The sequence below is a fragment of the Heloderma suspectum genome, chromosome 6, assembly GCF_057233095.1.
Source record: "Heloderma suspectum isolate Gila_16-S chromosome 6, 16-S_ref, whole genome shotgun sequence".
NCBI classification, from domain to species: domain Eukaryota; kingdom Metazoa; phylum Chordata; class Lepidosauria; order Squamata; family Helodermatidae; genus Heloderma; species Heloderma suspectum.
The window spans coordinates 78,657,342-78,675,407 of NC_139463.1; the positions used below are offsets into that span (position 1 = coordinate 78,657,342).

The 18,066-nt window shown below is 45.4% G+C and overlaps 1 pseudogene; it reads left to right on the forward strand.

Annotated features, from left to right (window-relative positions):
- The first annotated feature begins 1,174 nt into the window (after positions 1-1,174).
- On the forward strand, positions 1,175-2,119 carry LOC146341328 (olfactory receptor 6M1-like; annotated as a pseudogene).
- The last annotated feature ends 15,947 nt before the right edge of the window (positions 2,120-18,066 follow it).

Consider the following 18,066-nt stretch of genomic DNA (forward strand, 5'->3'; position numbering starts at 1 on the left):
TACGTAACGATTAACATAGCCTATCACGGCTAGATTTGCAAAGTCAGCTGTGATAGGCTACGTTAATCGTCACGTAGCCTATCACGGGTGACTTGGAAAAAAAAAAAGCGTGTACGCTAATGGCGGCTGCCATAGGGAGCCGCCATTCGCGTTCCTCATTTGGTCCCTGTAGTCTACGTAAAGATTTACGTAGACTACGGCGAAAATAAGGGCAACACAAATAGCGTTGCCCTTATTTTCGCCGTAGTCTACATAAATCTTTATGTAGACTACAGGGACCAAATGAGGAACACGAATGGCGGCTCCCTATGGCGGCCGCCATTTGGGTATGCGCTTTTTTTTTTTTTCAAAGTCACCCGTGATAGGCTATGTGACAATTAACGTAGCCTATCACGGCTGACTTTGCAGATCTAGCCATGATAGGCTACGTAAATCGTTACGTAGCCTATCACGGGGCTTTTTTTTTTTTCTTTTGAAGTTCGCAGCCAGGGAGACGGGGCGCTTCTCCCCGGCCTGAATTTTGGCCGGGCGAGGTGGGAAGCGTCCCCCCTGGCCTGAATTTCGGCCGGGCGAGCCGGGAAGCCTCCCCCCCGGCCTGAACTTCGGGGGGAGAAGCGAAGCGCCTCCCCCCCACCGCGAAGCAAGCTGCGAGACCAGGTAAGTGACTTTCGTACATCCCTACGAACCACCCCCTTCAAAAAGGTAAGTGGCTTTCACACATCCATAATTAAATGGCCTTGGGCCAGTGAGAATTGCCTCCTCCAAGATGAACCTACCCTTTCAGTTAAGGACTTTACTAGGTCACTGACATGAATACCAAATTATCAATAAATGCAGTGGAACTGTATTGGCCACAGTCCTGCTTTAGCTATATGCCCTGGATGAGTTCACAAAGGTAACAGATGTACAGCCAGACGAGAGATGCTTCTGCATGTGCTCTGACTGAATTCTTCCACTCTGCTATCTTTTGTTGAATCAAGGTAATTGTGTGAAAATATAGAACTTCTCTCTTTCTTTCCTTCTTCATCTAGCACTATACAAGGGGTGGGAGGCTGTTATGATGTGGGGCTTTGGTGTTTTAAATGCTAATTTATTACCTAAGGTGTTGTGCATGTGCTCTTGTTGTTTGTCTTTGTTTTATTTCCACATTGGTTATTTGCAGTTTGCACCATAAATGCATCCAGGAAACTACAGCACGCTGGGGGAGTTTGTTCTCTTGGGCATCCTGGTTCCTGACCAGCTAGTTATCTTCTTTTTCTGTCTGCTTTTACTTACCTTTGCATTATGACTGCTGGGGAACCTGAGCATCATGGCTGTGGTACTACTCGACTCTCACCTTCATACTCCTATGTACTTCTTCCTCTTTAACTTGTCCATCCTGGAGATTGCATTCACATTATGCATCATCCCAGTCACACTAGCCAACCTCCTCTCAGCAACAAAAACAATCTCATTGTATGGCTGCATAAGTCAGTGCTTCTTCTATTTCTGCCTTGGCATGGCAGAGTTCCTACTCTTGGCTCTCATGTCCTTTGATCACTATGTAGCAATATGTAATCCATTGCAGTATTCTTCTGTCATGAATTTCAGACTCTGTACTTGGCTGGTCCTTTCTTGCTGGTTTTTAGGAGCTGCTTTTGTGATCTGGCCTGTGACTGCTATATCAAAACTGCCATTCTGTGGATCTAATATTATTAATCATTTCTTCTGTGATATTGAGCCACTCCTCGCCCTGTCTTGTTCTAGCACACAACTCATTGAGCTTTTAGATTTCATGATAGCTATCATTGTACTTCTGGGATCATTGGTACTGACAACAGTATCCTACATTTCTATCATCACCACGGTGCTGAAGTTCCCATCAGCCACTGGAAGGAAGAAGGCCTTCTCCACCTGTAGTGCCCACATCACTGTGGCTTCCGTATACTATGGAAGTGCCATATTCATGTATCTGAGGCCATCAAAGACACCATCGCTGGATCTCAAGAAAGTTTTGAGCATCTTGACAGCTGTAATAACCCCTGTGCTCAATCCTTTTATCTACACATTGAGAAATGAAAAGGTGAAAGAGGCCCTGCGAGACTTACTCAAAGGAAGACTATTTAAATCTACATGTTAAATACATACAACCATAAATAACCTTTCTTCTATATCTTTGGCAAGAACAGGCAAAAATGATTTTACCCACCAGCTCTAGCTGGCGGACTCTACAATCACGGCTGGGGAGTCCTCCTGAGCCCATTTAAGCCACCAGGGAGCCCACCAGATATAATGGTGAGCCACCCTGGGGCCCCTTAACCATTTTGCAGGGTGTGGTTACCCAGGGTGGCTTAGTTCCCATGCAGACTGTGGTTCCCAACCCATAACATGCTAAGCCACCGTGGTTAGCAAAAAGGAAAGCCTAACCTTTTAGACCACCATGGATTAACCTGATGTCTGAATGGGGCCATTGAATTAATTTACAATATTGCAATTAATTCACATCTACTTGATTGCAAGAGGATTAACCAAAGAGCAGATATACATGTTTAACAATAATTTATGGTAGAGGCTTTGCTGTGGTGATACACTTGATTAGGGTATGGGAGCAACGTGACAGATCACAGTGGCAAAAGAGAGATACTTGTGACTGGAGGTCAAGGTTTTGAAGCTGTAATATCCTACACACATTATTAAACTACTATAATGGGTCTATGGGAGTGTGTGGGGTTGGGAGGGGGGAAGCACATGGTGACATGCCACTCAATTTGTTTCATATTGAGGCTATGGAAGGCAAGCGGGGGGAAACCATGTCCAATAACAGCTATGAAGAAAGCATCATTCCCTCCACATAATAGGCCCATCTGAAACACTGAACTGTGCTGGCCCATCCACCCTCATCCTGTTCCCAACAGTAGGTGGGTCAATAGCATCCCTGCCTGCAAGGCACAGAAAAGGGTATTAGCTGTCTGGACTTTCCCTTTGAACAGTCATCATGCTTAGAAGATGTGGGATTAGGGATGTACAAAAGTGACTTACCTTACGCGGATTATGTTGATGGTGGGGGGGGAGGTGTTCCGTCCCTCCCCCCGGAATCCTGGCCTGGGGGGGAGGCGCTCCGTTCCTCCCCGCGGAATCCTCGAATGGCCAGCTGTGCTCCGCGGCAGCTCCGCGAAGTAGCCAGCCAGGCCAGAGCCGTCTGCAGCCGGATTTCCAGCTGTGGAGGGCTCTGGGTAAAAAGAAAGAAAGAAAGAAAAAAAGACATGATAGGCTACGTAAATCTTTATGTAGCCTATCATGGTTGGGGGTGGGTTTTTTTTTTTTTTTAAACGTGTACGCAAATGGTGGCGGCTATGGCCGCCGCCATTTGCATTCCTTCTTTTTACCATCTTAATCTACGTAAATATTTACGTAGAGTATGACGGTGAAAATCAAGGGGAATGCAAATAGCGTAGCGGGCGCTATTTGCGTCCCTTTTTCATTCACCATTTTAACCTAAGTAAATCTTTACATAGGCTAAAATGGCAAATCAAAAGGGGAGGAGGTTGTGGTGAGTAGAAAGGGGGGCACATCGAATGTACAGGCAAAAATGAATGTTGTGAGTTCCATCCAATAGGTGTCAGTGCAGGAGTGTTTTAGCATGGGTTTTAAGTCACAGATATAATGATCAATTTCATTAGGCCCACAGAAGGATAAAAATGACATCAATATGGTTGTAACGGTGCTGACCAAAAGCCCACATACCCAGGATCCAAATGAGAGAAGCAAACACAACCTGTAATTCATAAGGGCTGCATAATGCAGTGGTTGACAAATTGCTACTAAGTACCTGTCATATGGCATCACCGAAAGGGGGTAACACTCAGTCCCACCTAGGCAAGCGAAGATGAAATACTGAACAAAACAACCTCCAAAAGAAATATATTTTCACTCCAGTCAAGTAACTGGCCAACATTCTTGGAAGAACAGTGGAACTGTAGCAGATCTCCAAGCAAGACAGGTTCCCCAAGGAGAAGTGCATGGGGGTGTGGAGGTGCCGATCAACTACAATGAGCACAACAATGAGGAGGTTCCCGGACAGAGTCACCAAGCAAATTAGCAGAAATACCAGGAAGAACAGAACTTCAAGTTTTGGGAGGTCCCCCAAACCCTAGCAGAACAAATTCTCGGGCAGTTGTTGATTTTTCCACTCTGTGTTCCCCATGGGTAGTTTTCTTGGGGTGGGGGTGGAGGAATGGAAAAAAAAAATATATGATATCCTTTTATAAGTTATAAGTTATAAGGCAAGCTGACTTCAAGGCAAGGCAAAAATTCCTTCACAGAACATACTTCTGGGTGGGGGCGGGGGTTGGAGTGAACATCATCTGACCAGCAGGGGATGCTCAGCCAATAAGAGAGGCTTCTCCTCTGGGCTCCCCCCTTTCTCCTTTCCCCTGAAGCTCCAGATACACCTGCATTTCAGGACCAAGCCTCATTAACCACAACTGAGTTACTTCTTAGTAGACACACATATGCTTGTGCTGGGAAATGGGAAACACCTTTTGGTTCAATAAAAATTTCTCCTTCTCTCTCTCTATCCCCTCCCTACACCTGCATTAAGTACTTTCTTAAAGAGACCATCATTAAAAGGAGGATGTTCTCCCTGCTGAACAATCTCTTTTTCTCTCTGCCTCTCCTCCCACACATTACTTATTTTGTTAAATAAACAATCAGTAGAGGAGGTACACAGTGTTCTAGCTGCTGTGATGGATCAATTGAAGCTTTGGCGCTTCAACATTAAGGCTCCTGAATGCATTATTTCAATTCATGGGCTCTTCGTCGTGCGCATTTTGGGGCAAGCCTCATTGAGCACAATGGGAGTTACTTATGAGTAGACACACATATGGCTGTGATAGGAAAGATGGGAGGAACAGGGATGGGAAACCAGCCCCCTTTCTCTTCCAATGTTGTGCAGGACCCCTACAACAAAGGTGTGAAGTAGTTACTTCCTAAGGCAATTAACCAAACAATGGAGAATTGGAACCTTGAGATCATGCTTTAAAGCCTTTAGGGAATTTATGCTTGAAACTGTGCCATTTCCTTTGAGGGGGATCTCTGTAAATTCTGAAGTGCACAGCCAGGGGACAAGCCTCACTGACCACAATGGGAGTTACTTCTGAGTAGACTGGTTTGTGCTGGGAAACACAGGAACAGGAAACACCCCTTGACCAGGGACATGGTGAAAGGCACACCCCTGGGCAGGGCTAGCATACCTGAGGTAGATGCAGGGGTTGTGGTGCACAACAACTACACTGCCAAGAACCTGACTTAAAGAAAAGAATGGCACTTTAAGCAGCCTCAGAAAATCCAAGTTTTCCGTGATAAGCTTCCGGATGGCTACTGGATGACCATGGCATCATGTATCCCTAATTACCTCTAAATGCAGCCAGTTTGGAGTAAATCATTTGTGGAGAATCCCCCTTCCCCTGGTTTCCACAGTCAGACCAACTGAACTAGTCCACTACATTGACAGATGGTGTTTCCAGGGTAATGCAAAACCACAAGTCCAAGTCTGTTCCACGTTGTGTAGTATTTGATTCTCAGAAACCACACTGAAAGAGGAAGAATTGAACAGCAGCAGTGTCTGACTAGGGTTTCCACTAGTTTAAATCTCTAAAAATCCAAGAGAAGGTAAGAGAGGGAGAGAGAGATACAGGCATTCCAGACAGTATTTTCTGCTCCTGCCATATTTTTCCCCTACCCATCACAACTGCAGTAGGTTCCAGTTCCTTTCCCAAAGTCCTTTAACCCCTACTTGTGTTTTAATCTGGATAGGAGACTGCCTGGAAACCACATATGCAGTTTTAAGTTCCATAATTTGAAGAAAGGCAGGATATAAATGTAGAGAATATATAAATAACCAAGGTTAGTTATTCCACTATCTAATATTGTAGTGTCCCTGGACAATACCTACCTGCCTCAAGTGGTTACTTGAGCAAATGCATTCTATGCATTAGGCAACAGTCAGAGGTTGTTTTCCAAAACAGAAACCACTGTGTGTGTGTGTGTGTGTGATCTTGATTTTATCATGCAATGGTGTAGATTTGTAATCCACTTTATCAATATATGGGGTTAGATCCAGACTTAGTCATACCTATAGTAAACCCATTGAAATAAATAGTACTTGTTAGTTATGGTCTACTTTGATTAAGCCTGGCTGGAACTAGCCCAAGGAGTTATCAGTTTTCATGATAAACTTTACCTTGACTCAAGGTAACATAGTGCTAGAAATGTGAGGGTCAATATGACTTGAATTTCATGATTGTTTAAAAATCAAGACTTTGTCATACTCTAAATAAAGGTATTGTTTGAAGTATATGGAAACCTCTTCTCCTAAAAAGAGAGAGAGAGAGAAGTAGGGAGGATATGCAGTGGCATGAGAAGCAATTTTATGACTAAGGACGGGGGAGAAATTAATTTGGCTCACATTTTAATAGAAACTAACCTAACTTGTACTTCCTAAACTAATACAAACTGGAATGCAATTCTCCTTCAGTTGTTGTATCTCTCTCACATTTGTGATGCAGCTCTTCAATAAAAAGAAATCCATAGATACATGTGATAAAAGATGAAGGAAATTGTGCACAAACGCAAGCATTAGGAGAAATCTGTACATTTGTATGTGCATGCATTTTGTATGTATTTTCCCCATTGTGTGCATTTTTGTTTGCATTTCCCTTGAACTATGCATTAGGAGGAATGCGTACAAAAATGAAGAGATTAGGAGAAATACACACAAAATCCATGCATACACTATGAAAAATGCATCAAAAATGCATATAGTGAGAAAAATGCATACAGTACAGAAGTATATCATGGATCACTGCCTTGTTGTGGCAAAGGGGCTTGCATAACTCAGTGAAGCCAGAAGCTATGTCAATGCATGTAGCATCCCCTACGCTACTTGCGTTCCCCTTATTTTTGCCGTCTTAGTCTACGTAAGTCTTGAAGTAGACTAAGACGTGCCAAAATAAGGAACGCAAATGGCGGCTGCCGTGGCCGCCGCCATGTGTATATGCACACTGTTTTTTTAAGTCAGCCGTGATAGGCTACGTAAATATTTATGTAGCCTATCACGTTTTTTTTTAAACTTAGCCATGATAGGCTACGTAAATCTTTACGTAGCCTATCACATTTTTTTTTTTAACTGGAAATGGCGGCGGCGGCAGCCAGTCAGAAGACCGGCCTCCGCAGCCGCCACCGCCGAACCGCCGCTGGAGCCTCTGCCGGAGACGCTGCTGCCAAGAAGATTTGCCTCAGGTAAGTCTTGTCCTGGGGGGGTGGGGGGGCAGACCGTTCTGCCACCAATTTCGGGGGGCTGATTGTGCTGCCCTTCGGCCTCCCTGAGATCCGTGGCGAAATTTTCTGACATCCCTAGGCAACCCACTCCAGTATTCTTGCCAAGAAAACCCCATGGAATGTACCACAAGGCTAAAAGATATGGTGCCGGAAGATGAGTAGGGATGGACGAAAGGGACTTACCTGGTCCCGCAGCTTGCTTCGCGGTGGGGGGGAGGCACTTCGGTTCTCCCCCCGAAGTTCAGGCGAGGGGGGGGAGGCGCCAGGCCTCGCCCAGCCAAAATTCAGGCCGGGGGGGAGGTGCCCCATCCCTCGCCACCAAAATTCAGGCCGGGGAGGAGCGCCCCGTCTACCCGGCCGCGAAAAAAAAAGGAAAGTAAAAAAACCCCCACACACCCGTGATAGGCTACGTAACGATTTACGTAGCCTATCACGGCTAGATTTCCAAAGTCAGCCGTGATAGGCTACGTAAATCGTCATGTAGCCTATCACGGGTGACTTTGGAAAAAAAAAAGCGCGTACGCAAATGGCGGAGCCCATGGGGCGCTGCCTTTTGCATTCCTTAGTTTGGCACGTCTAGTCTATGTAAAGATTTACGTAGACTATGGCAAAAATAAGGGCAACGCTATCACATAATAGCCTATCACGTGTGTGGGGTTTTTTTTTTTACATTCACTTTGTAATGGCGGTGGTGGCAGCCGGTCGGAAGACCGGCTGCTGCCCCCGCCCCTGCCGAACCGCCGCCGAACTGCCACCGGGACCTGCCGCCGAGAAGGACATTTGAGGGAGGTAAGTCCCATCCCGGGGGGGGAGGGGGCAGATAATTTCACCGCCAATTTTGGGGGGGGCGAATGCGTTGGCATTCAGCCTCCCTGAGATTCGTGGAGAAATTCTCCGCCATCCCTAGCACAGGTCGGAATTAAGATTGCCAGGAGAATTATCAACAACCTCAGATACGCAGCCGATACCACCTTATTGGCAGAAAGCAAAGAGGATCTAAAGAACCTCTTGCTGATGGTGAAAGTGGAGAGTGCAAAAGCCGGTTTGAAACTCATATAAAAAAAAAAAAAACTAAGATCATGGCATCTGGCCCCATCACTTCCTGGCATAGAGAAGGGGAAGAAATGGAAGAAGTGACAGATTTTACTTTCTTGGGCTCCAAGATCACTGCAGACAGTGACTGTAGCCATGAAATTAAAAGATGCTTGCTCCTTGGGAGGAAAGCTATGGCAAACCTAGACAGCATAGTAAGAAGCAGAGACATCACTTTGCCGATAAAGATTTGTATAATCAAAGCTATGGTTTTCCCAGTAGCAATGTATGGCTGTGAGAACTGGACTATAAGGAAGGCTGAGCACCGAAGAATTGATGCGTTTGAACTGTGGTGCTGGAGAAGACTCTTAGGAGTCCCCTGGACTGCAAGGAGGTCAAATCAGTCCATCCTAAAGGAAATCAACCCTGAGTGCTCATTGGAAGGACAGATAATGAAGCTGAAGCTCAAATATTTTGGCCACCCAATGCGATGAGAAAACCCCCTGGAAAAGACCCTGATGATGCTGGGAAAGATTGAAGGCAAAAGGAGAAGGGGACGGCAGAGGATGAGATGGCTAGGTAGCCTCACCGATGCAATGAATATGAATTTGAGCACACTCTGGGAGAGAGCAGAGGACAGGAAGGCCTGGCGTGCTATGGTCCATGGGGTCACGAAGAGTCAGACATGACTGAACGACTGAACAACAACAATCACAGCTAGACTCCTGGGCTGTCTGCATGTCCTGATCTGAAAAAGCCCTATGGGAGGAATTACCTTATGGTGCCTTAAACTGGGCTTTAATTGTAGTGTAGGGGTGAGTGGGTGGTTCCTTTTGGATATTTTGAATCTGGACTGATAAAAAATCTTGCTAGTGTGTGTGTCTGTGCATGTGCAATCTATCTTGTCTGTAGCTTCAGAAAGATGGGCTGCCTGCACATCCTGATCTGAAAAAAGCCCTATGGGAGGAATTACCTCATTGTGCCTTAAGCTGGGCTTCACTTGAAGTGTAGGAAGCTGAGGAGGCTACAGGCTGCCAGAGAGATGATCGCACAATGGAAAATGGGACAATTCTGCTGACTCCTCAGCCACCTATATGGGAACCCCAACAAACCCAAACCCAACCCATGAGAATGTCTCCAAAATATCTTCACCACTGAATTTCTTTTCTGAAGCATTTCTTCAGAAACAACACACATTCAGAGACTGAAAACTATGCACGCTTATTCAGAAACAACGCATTTCCACTGAGCACAGTCTCTCTCTCTCTCTCTCTCTCTCTCTCTCTCTCTCTCTCTCTGAGCCTGCAAACTTCCATTTGGATTCAACACTTGGTATGCAGTGACATTGTTCAAATAGTTATTATTAAGCAAGTTATATATGTTACCATCCCCCAACAACATAAATATATTTGTATTTCCAAACTTGTTTATACATTTTGGTTGCTGGAGAGCATAGGAAAAGTAATTCTGTGGAAATATAGGGAAATGAGACATTTTGTTTTAATCCATTGAAGAATTTATTATGACACAAGCTGCATCCAGTGGCCCAGCTGGCAAATTCAGAGGGGATCCTAATCCAGGGATCTGCTCAGGCTATAGCAGTCTCAACATTCTTCATTATACAACTCCCCTCTCATCTCCTTTCTGCCTTGAGACGTGGGGAGATCATCCAGGGCAGCCACACTCTTTTCTTGTGCATGACAGGTAAGTGTGTCACGGGGGGAAGGGGGACTTATGGCTTTCTTCACATGGAGCTTTTATCCTTTGATTGAGATTCATTCATTCATTCATTCATTCATTCATTTATGCATTGCATTGCATTGCATTTCTGTACTGCCAAATAACTGAAGCTCTCCAGGCAGTTCACAAAAGTTGCTCCTTCACAAAGGTTTGTGGGCACTTTACATTACTTTGTGACCCTCCAGGGCATGTCCTGCCCTAAATGCCCTTTGTTCCATTTTTAAATAGATTGTAGATAATGAGCTATCAAATTACCCCCTGTGTTCCAATTCAGTTTCCTCCATGAAAAGAGGAAAAGCTGCAAGAAAAGGAGCGAGATCAATAAAAGATAATGGAAGACTCAGATACAGGGAGAAGGAGTGGGAAAGGGGATGGCGGGGAAAGAAAGTGGGTGAAAAAAGGAGTCATTGTGATCCTACCTTTAAAATGGAAGCAGAAAGCCCCTTTATAAATGCAGGATTTTAGGATGGGATAGAGATGCCCTTATCCATCAGGTGATGCATATTGATATACATCCATCCGTATATTGAAAACTGCCATATATAATTGGTGTCCCATTTTTTTCAAGAAGATTTTTTAGTTTCTTTTTTAAGGAGATGATATTATTATTATTATTGTTGTTATTATTATTATTATTATTATACCCAAGTCTTTGTGGACAGAGTGGACTAAATTCCATATAAATATGAGGCAATGATTGTAATTAATCAACTGCCAGACATATTTTTTTTTATTGATCTCCTTTTAGCATTTGAAGTCATGACGTGGCAGAAGTCATTTCATGTTTATTGGATGCCACAATGTCTCTTTAATGTGGCTTCGATTAAGTCAGCTAATCTCTGGAGATGTAATACAGTGAATGTGTCTTGTAACCATATGTTTTGGCAGTGACTAATAGTTGTCGCCTTTGGGGAGGAGGTTATTATACCGATAAACTTTGTATTAGAACACTGATGTACATGCCCTCTTAAATTATTTACCTGCTTCCTGGAAATTAACACACAGCAAATGGATTCTCCTTGCCCTTTGGCAGCTAAAGATTGTTATTATGACATTGGAAAGATAAACACTCACCTGCTATAATGCAATCGATTGAGAACCTAACACTGCTATCAACATTTGAATGGGTGGTATATAGGTCAGGTGCCACATGCAAATGGATACATATATGGATATTTGGTCTGCTTTTGCTGAAGTTTATGCATAATTTACTCTTTCTTGAATGCTCTATCTATCTATCTCTCTGTCTATCATCTATCTATCTATCTATTAATCTATCATCTATCATCAAAATAGTAATTGGTACTTTTAAAGCATGTAGTTATATTCTTTTTTTCTCCATTTTCTTTTTCATGATTTTATTTTGTTGAAATTCACAATATAAAACAATTAATAAGAAAAAGTATATGATGGCAGAAGTTGTTATTGGATTTCATAATGTAAAATAAGCCTCCATGTTTCAGCTGAGGTACTCTGGCAAAAGAATATTAGAGGGGGATTTGGCATTCCCAATATCATTCAGGATTATTATATAGATAAACAACCTGCATTGTATGACTCTTACAAACAGGATAGAAATCTTATATAGCAGAGCAGAAGTTTACTGGTGTGGATTTGAAGGATATATTATTGTTTCAAACAGAAACATTAAGTAAATATCAAAAGATGTTGTGGTAAGTTAAAATGTCTTTATTAATCTGGTTCAGGTTCAAACAATACGTAAGTCCTAGACTATCTCCATTAACAGCAATTATACATAATAAACAAACAAAGGATTTAGCAAATTTTATGGGGAGTTTCTCCCCCTGGAAACAAAAAAAATAAATAAATCTGGATACTATGAAAGATCTAAGAGAGTAAAACAATGTAATTTCATCTCATTAGGAACTAAAATTGAATGCATTAGATCACTTCTGTTCCAAATCTTTCAAGTCAGACACAGTTGGCAATATCCAATGCTGTTGTTCCACTTACACCATTGTGATAGCACTAGCATAACAAACTCTAGTGAACTGGAATGGCAATGGTGTATCCTGGCTAGGGGTGGACGAAAGTCCCTTACCTGTCGTCGAAGGACGTTCGCGGTGGGGGGGAGGCGCTTCACTGCTCCCCCCGCGAAGTTCAGGCCGGGGGGGGAGGCTTCCCGCCTCGTCCCGGCCGAAATTCAGGCCGGGGGGGAGGCTTCCCGCCTCGCCCCGGCCGAAATTCAGGCCGGGGAGGAGGCTTCCCGCCTCGCCCGGCCGCGAACGTGAAAGTTTTTTTTTTTAAAAAAAAAATGCCCCCTGATAGGCTACGTGACGATTCACATAGCCTATCATGGCTAGATCTGCAAAGTCAGCCGTGATAGGCTACGTCAATCGTCACGTAGCCTATCACGGGTGACTTTAAAAAAAAAAAAAAGCGCGTACGCTAATGGTGGCCCCCATACGGAGCCGCCATTCGCGTTCCTTATTTAGTCGCTGTAGTCTACGTAAATGTTTACGTAGACTACGGCGAAAATAAGGGCAACGCAAATACCGTTGCCCTTATTTTCGCCGTAGTCTACGTAAACATTTATGTAGACTACAGCGACCAAATAAGGAACGGGAATGGCGGCTCCCTATGGGGGCCGCCATTATCCGTACGCGCTATTTATTTATTTTTTTAAGTCACCCGTGATAGGCTACGTGACGATTGACGTAGCCTATCATGGCTGACTTTGCAAATCTAGCTATGATAGGCTACGTGAATCGTCACGTAGCCTATCAGGGCGCGTTTTTTTTTTTCTTTGATTGCAATGGCGGCGGTGGCAGCCGGTCGAAAGACCGGCTGCTGCTCCCGCCCCGCTCGAACACCCGCCGAACCGCCGGCCGGACCCGCCACCGGGAGGGACATTCGGTGAAGCTACGTCCCGTCCCGGGGGGGGTGCGGGGGGCAGGGGGGGTTCGGAGGATTTCTCCCCGAAACTTGTTCGGGGGGCCGAACACGTTGGCGCTCGGCCCCCCGAAGTTTCGGGGAGAAATTCTCCGCCATCCCTAATCCTGGCACAATAGGCTTCTCCAGAAAGCCCATCACACCAGTATATGCTGTTGGTGTTGTTTTAGAGGTCACTGTGGTTGGGCTACATCAATGGCATAAATGGAACATCAGTGCTGGATCCTGCCCAGTATAATGTATGTTTTGCAGAAATATCTGTCCTTTTAAGTAATGTCAACATTTAAATACTCAATAACAGGACACTTGTCTAGTTATCTTATTTGCGAAATTTATAATTTATAATTAAATACAGAACATCCTCCTTTCTCATTCAAAAATAAATGGCATAAAGATCTTCACTGTTTACTTCAAGGTAAATAAGAGATATGGTTATTTAGACATGTACTAAGAAATTATGGCCTATGGCTGGAAGTCAGCAGCTAGACAGCCATAGGATTGGTTGGTTCCCAGAGAACCAACCTCTACCCTCTCCTGTGCTGCCTCAAAGGCAGCACAGATCAGCCCTGCACTCCGCACTTGGAAGAGCAGCACAGAGTGGGGGAAACAGGGCATTGTCGAGGGCAGGCCGGGGCAGGCAAAAGTGCTGGTATGACACTTCCTATGTGTCATCCGGCCTCCCCACCCCGCGCTCCCAGGTCCTGCGGCTAGACAGCTGAAACTGGCGATCTAGCCATGAAAACAGAGTGGGGGGAGTGTAGGGATGTACGAAAGTCACTTACCTTTTCGCAGCTTTGCTTCGCGGTGGGGGGGAGGCGCTTCAGTTCTCCCCCCAAAGTTCAGGCAAGGGGGGAAAGGCGCCCCGCCTCGCCCGGCCGAAATTCAGGCTGGGGGGGAGGCGCCCCATCCCTCGCCGGTGAAATTCAGGCCGGGTGGAAGTGTACACGCGTTTTTGTTTTTTTTTTACTCAGCCGTGATAGGCTACGTAAACATTTACATAGCCTATCATGGTATTTTTTAAAAATCTAGCTGTGATGGGCTACGTAACGATTAAAGTAGCCTATCACGGCTAGATTTCCAAAGTCAGCTGTGATAGGCTATGTAAATCGTCACGTAGCCTATCACAGGTGACTTTGAAAAAAAAAAGAAAACGCACATACGCAAATGGCGGCGGCCCATGGGCGCCGCCATTTGCGTTCCTTATTTTGATACGTCTAGTCTACGTAAAGATTTACGTAGACTACGGCGAAAATAAGGTCAACGCAAATAGCATTCCCTAATTTTCGCCATAGTCTATGTAAATCTTTACGTAGTCTAGACGTGCCAAAATAAGAAATGCAAATGGCGGCGCCCATGGGCGCCGCCATTTGCGTACGCGCGGGTTTTTTTTTTTAACTCAGCCGTGATAGGCTACGTAAACATTTACATAGCCTATCATGGTATTTTTTAAAAATCTAGCTGTAATAGGCTACGTAAATCTTTACGTAGCCTATCACTTTTTTTTTTTTTAAACTTGGAAATGGTGGCAGCGGCAGCCGGTCAGAAGACCGGCTGCTGCAGCTGCCGCACCGCCGCCGCCGCCGCCGCCGCTGCCGCCAGGGAGATTCGCCCAAGGTAAGTCCCATCCTGGGGGGGCGGGGGAGTGTAAGACCATTTCACCACCGATTTTGGGGGGCCGAATGTGCTGGCATTCGGCCTCCCCGAGATTTGTGGTGAAATTCTCTGACATCCCTACTTGTAAGCAAGGAAACATGGAGGAATTGCTGGTTTCCAAAATCAAAAAAGTAACAGCTGCACCAAATGAATTCCCAGCGTGTTTCAACACGGGTCTTTGTCAAGGGAAAAACTCTTATAGAGACTTTTCTGAAGGATTCCCTTTTCTGAATCCTCCAAAAAAGTCTCTAAGAGTTTTTCCCTTGATAATGAGCCATGTCGAAACACGTTGGGAATTCTATTGGTGCAGCTGTTCCTTTTTTGATTCCGGAATTGCTGGTTTGCATTTTTTTTTTCAATGTGCAGACCAGAGTCAGATGTTCTTTTTCTTTCTCTTTTAGTAAGTTCTAGGGGCAGGAAAACCAGGAATGCTTGAGCTTGCGGAAATTCTCCAAATTTTACTTCAAAGCTTGTTTTGGCTCACTCCGGGTCTCATTTGTGACCTGTCTTTTGTTGTTGTTGTTGTTCATTCAAATCAAACAAGTGCACATTTGAAAGTTGTGCATTTTTCAAAAGTTGTGCATTTTTCAAGTTGTGTATTTTTTTTTAAAAGCACATTTCGTGAACATGAATACAAGTTTGTGAACATTTTTGGAGAACGTGTGCTCCCGTTTGCATTTGGGGTTGTGAATGGGGCATTTTAGAGTGATTTGCTAATGGAATTGGAATTCTCATTCTCAGACCCCTCCTGATCACAGCCTCCCCGCTTTTCTGTCCTTAATTCCAGGCTCTAAAACCTCCCCTCCCGATCAGCTCCCTAGAATTACCCCCCCCACATACTACCCCCACCCAAAGGTCCCCGAGAGCTGGTCTCCCGAACTCTCTGCCTTGTCCTCCATTTTGTTCTCCCCCTCTCTGTGCTGCCGCCACCACCGCAGGACGAGGCGGCGGCAGATCATGGCTGGTTCCCTCTCCCCTCCCCCACCCCTTGTCGACCCGTGCAGAGAGAGGATGACGGATCCCCGAAAAAGGAAGAGAGGAGGACAAGGCGGCGGGGGGGGGGGAATTGCCTGGCTAATGGCACAGAACTGAAAAAGTTATCAGTTGTTTTTGTCCATCTGAGACCCTGTAAATATAGTGATGGGACTTAATGGGATTTCAATGGGACTTACTCCCAGATAAGTGTGCATAGATGGGGTGGAGCCCTGCAGATGGCTTTGGACTCCAACTCCAATCAGTCCCAAATAGCATTGACCAATGGATATCAGTGATGGGAGTTGTACTGCAAAAACATCTACAGGGCCATAGGTTCCCTCCATATAATTGGCCCACCTGAACCACAGAACTGTGCTGGCCCATCCACTCTCATCCTTTCCCCAACAGTGGGTAGGTCAATGGTGTCCCTGCCTGCAAGGCACAGAAAAGGGTATTAGCTGTCTAGATGTTCCATTTGAACAGTCATCATGCTTAAAAGAAGTGGGATAGCTAATATTTGACAGTTATCAATGAAAGGCCTATGTTGTGATTGGCCCACTGCTAAACAATGCCCATATTAGGGATGTTGGAGAATTCTGCCACGGACTCCAGTGAGGCCTGATTCTTCAGAATCTGCCCCCCCCAGAGTCTGTGGTGGAACGGAGCAATCCCCCCCCCGCCACCACATGGAATCCCCCTGGGATGGACCTACCTGACGGTGGCAGTGGATGTGGTGGCGGGCCATCTTCCGGCCGCTGCCGGGCTGCTGCAGCCGCAAATGGTGGCTGACGTAGCGGCCGCCGTTTGCGTCCCTGCATTAGGCCATGATAGGCTACGTAAATAGTTAAGTAGCCTATCATGGCAAGGAGCAGGGGCGCAAATGGTATAATGGGCACCATTTGCACCCCTGCTCTTTGCCGTGATAGGCTACATAAATACTTACATAGCCTATCATGGCCTAAGGCATGGACGCAAATGGTGGCTGGCATAGCGGCCGCCATTTGCATCTGCATCACGGCAGCAGTGGCTGGAAGTCCGGCTGTGGCCGGGGAGGATTCCGGGGGGGGAGGGACGGATCGCCTTCCCCCCCCTCAGGGGATGCTCCGGACCGGAAACGGGTGAGTAATCTGCCCATCCCTAGCCCATGTAACAGAGGCAGGACTAAGTTCCAGGCCAGAATCCACTGGCCTAATAACAATAGACGGCATCTCCATTTCTTTTTTGAAAATACTTTTTATTCTATTTTTTATCTTTATAAATGAAATAAACAATACCAACAATCTATTCATTATCTAAGGTTTCCAACAATACAGTATTCTTAAGAGGACACAGCAATAACAAAAAAGGAAGAGCAGAAGAAGGAAAAGGAAGCAGAAAGCAAAGAAAGGAAAAGAAAATAGATATTAAACAGTTACTTAAAAGGATTAAATTTATACTCCATTACACACAAACTTCAAATCTCATTCAGCTTTTAAAATTATACCTATAACATTGCCAATATTACAAGTCAGTACAGCATAGGTAATCAACCTTACATTTCAGTATCATATCATCAGTTTTTTAGCAAGGGAGCAAGCATACAATTCATTTCCAATAACCATATATCGCCCTTCAGTTAGCATATAATACTAAAGCTTAACAATTTAGCCAGCCAAAGATGTTACTAATCAAAGTCTCATAAAAAGGCATCTCCATTTCTAAGGCATCCCATTATTTCCACAGGAACATGCCCAAGTACCACCTTTTCCATTTCTTAGGGATGTACGAAAGTCACTTACCTTTTCGCGGATTCTGTTCATGGTGGGGGGGAGGCGTTCCATCCCTCCCCCTGGAATCCTCGATGGCTGGCTGTGCTCCACGGTGGCTCTGCAGAGCAGCTGGCCAGGCCCAGGCCAGGGCCGTCCGCAGCCAGATTTCCGGCCGCGGAGGGCTTTGGGTAAAAAAACAAAACAAACGCATATGCATACGCATATGCAAATGGCGGCAGCTGTGGCAGCCGCCATTTGCGTTACTTATTTTTCGCCGTCTTTTGCGTTCCTTATTTTTTGCAAACTGCGTGCTATTTGCGTTCCCCTTTCTTGTCTTCGTCTTAGTCTACATAAATATTTACGTAGACTAAGACGGCGAAAAATAAGGAACACAAATGGCGGCGGCCGTAGCCGCCACCATTTGTGTATGCGTTTTTTTTTTTACCCAGACATGATAGGCTATGTAAGTCTTTACGTAGCCTATCACGTCTCGGGGGGGGGGGGAGAAAAAACACAGACTGTAGATGGCGGCGGCAGCAGCCGGTTGGAAGACCAGCTGCCTCCACCGCCACCACCGAAGCCGCCGCTGGAGCCGCTGCTGTCTGAAACATCCGCCCCAGGTAAGTCTCATCCTGGGGGGGATCCGCAGAGGGCGGGGGGTGGCAGGCTGTTCCGCGATGGATTTCGG